The sequence below is a fragment of the Dermacentor variabilis genome, chromosome 7, assembly GCF_050947875.1.
Source record: "Dermacentor variabilis isolate Ectoservices chromosome 7, ASM5094787v1, whole genome shotgun sequence".
Taxonomy (NCBI): Eukaryota; Metazoa; Arthropoda; class Arachnida; order Ixodida; family Ixodidae; genus Dermacentor; species Dermacentor variabilis.
Genome location: NC_134574.1, coordinates 66,991,008 through 66,993,739, shown reverse-complemented (window position 1 = coordinate 66,993,739; position 2,732 = coordinate 66,991,008).

Sequence of the window (2,732 nt, the reverse complement as noted above, 5' to 3'; positions counted from 1 at the left end):
ATTTTGAAACTGGTGCCACTCTGAAAATTCATTCCAAGTGGTTACCCCTGGCAAAATCGCCTGCTACAATTCGTAAATACAATACGTGCCGTAAGGTATAATTTTTAGAAAGTCAATGACTAAATTTTGTTAAACAGACGAATATGTGGATCGATTTGACGCGCCAGTAATATCGATGCCTTTGAGTACAGAGCTCAGTGACATGCAGTCTGCCATAGGCGATTTTTAAAGATTCTCTGTAATCTAACAGAAACACGGTATAACCACTTTATGAGGACCGAGAAAATAGTGCCATTGAGCAAACCTCTATTCATTCTAATAAAAAGATAAATTCGCACATAAAACGTACATAAGTCTAAAACACATTCACTTCTTAATAGAATACCACATTATATTCAACAAACTTTTATTACGTTATAGTTTCTTTCATTTAGCTACTTGGTATGTGCCTATCCTTGGCGAATGTTCCAACACGGGTATCTCCTGTAACACAACAAGTACTGGATCCTTAAATGCAGTACACATTTACCATTTATCCGTATTTAAGCCTGTCCTGCAGTCCCTCTACAAGCATTCTTCGCTGCATTCGTCATCTTAATATCGCTACTCAGACACTCAGACGTCTCGCACTGCGCATCTGTCTGATCTGCTGGCCTAATTTGGAAACGATGTAGGGTATAAACATTAAAAATTGCATGACGTTGCATTACATGAGAATGGCAAACTAGTGGCCCATCTGCACAACCGAGGTATGACATTTAGGCATGAGATTACAGTTGTCGCCTTCGTACCGGGTAAACATAAATATTGCGCCGGGTTCGCAGTTCCATAATACGAAAGTAAGCGCAATTGTAGACACTGCCGTTAATCGTATAGTATTCATTGACCCCTTCACGGAACTCTTGCTACGCATATATAACGACACGTATGTTGGTTTAGTGAAGCCTCAGCAATGCCCCCATTCTTCGAGTCTTCGCAATACTTTCGTGAAAACTGTTAAGATTCGTGTAGAGATGCTTATGAGACACGCATGCCTTCCCGTCACAAGATATGCGAGCTAGTGACCTGCACAAACACGAGATAGGAGTGCGTGGCGTAGCGAACTTCCACGGAAATCCGATATAGCGCGGCCCACGGCGCTCTAGTCTCAAGAAAGGCGTTTACTCGCGTCTCTAGACAGCACATATGTTACAGAACAACAGAGTATAGAGTGCACGTAAAGCACACGGGGACCGCCCTTCCCAATGTTTAAACAAACAATAATAATGCCGCAAGGGCCTTAACAGTTACAAGGCAATGATTAACATCACAACTAGAAAAACAATTGTGCACGTTTTAGCGGTGGCGTTTCCGACTTTAGAACGTTTTCAGTTACCGTAAATTTCTGAAGTACTTTGTTCTTTCGAAAGCTCTGTTGCCGTATGGCAATAACAAAAAAGGTTCAGCCGTGGCGTTGAGGTACGTCTCTTCTTGCTACGCTGTGATCCAGGGATCGATTCCTCGTTAGAATCTTACTTTTCATTTTTTCTTAATTTTTTGGCAGTTACTCTGATGTGGCAAAGAGATTTTCGCCATTTAGATGTGATTATGGCAAGTGAATTCAAGCAACATGTCCTCACCGCCGCTCCACCGTCAGACCTAATGCACCATAGGGTTGTACGGATAACTACGTTTATTGCTGTATTTCTACAATACGTTTATTCTGCAGTTTTTACATGTCCTCTGTAGCGCATGTAGGAACAGCAGAATTACCCTACTTGCAAGCGTGACCCAATGGTCTGACGCGTGCAAGCTGCCGCGTGCAAAAGCTAAACAGATAGAAAAAATCGTGAATTAGGTTCAAACCCATGTATCCAGCGTAACAATTAGAGAGTATACTGCAACGCGAACAAGATGCCACACTTGATAGTTTCGCTATTCTAATGTTAATCATGGACTAGAAATTGTTCAGTATTCTGCCACATGATTTTTATTGATTTATACATTTCTAAAATTCCTTTTTTGTGTGCTTTACCATGTTCTAGGTACAATTTGCGCACGTATTGAAGATTAACAGCCACCCCGTGTGTTGAGCCTGCAGTCGCGTTGGCACTAATTACTATGGAAGTGAGCTCTTGTACGTGTTTTCTTCTTCCTCTTTGAGCAGAATCCCATCCATTCGGAATTCACTACTTTAAGTAGATGAATAAGCATCAAAGTTGTATTGTGCTTATTGTATTGACCGAATCAAAAAGGCTTTCAAACGTATGCAGAGCGACGCCGTCTAATACAGTGCTGTAGCTCGCGCTATCAATTTTGAAGTTTTGATTAGTGGTTAGCCGAGAGCTACGATTGCAGCACTGTCCCTACGAAGTGTCGAGAAAGAAGTGCCTTGAGCGGCAAAGCAAACGGTACTACAAGCGTCACTCGCGCCTGCTCGCGAGGAAACCGGAGAGCGACTGAAAGAGCGGTCAGCTGAGCTAACTGTGTGGAGATTTGCGATTCTCTGCCTGATTTCATTAACCATTCTGTTATTTGTCGATGGCTCTTTCGAGTGCGTGTGACGTCTTCGCAACTGTGGAATGCTGCAACAGGAAAGTATTTACACCTGTCACTTAGTAAATCGGCAACGAAGCGTAATTGCAGCGTTGCTGTGTTTGCGATGATCGCACGTTGTCATAGTATTGCGTCTAGGGCCACAACGGGAGATGTGTTTTTCGTACTTTTAAAGCGCGCATCAGCGCTATGCAAGT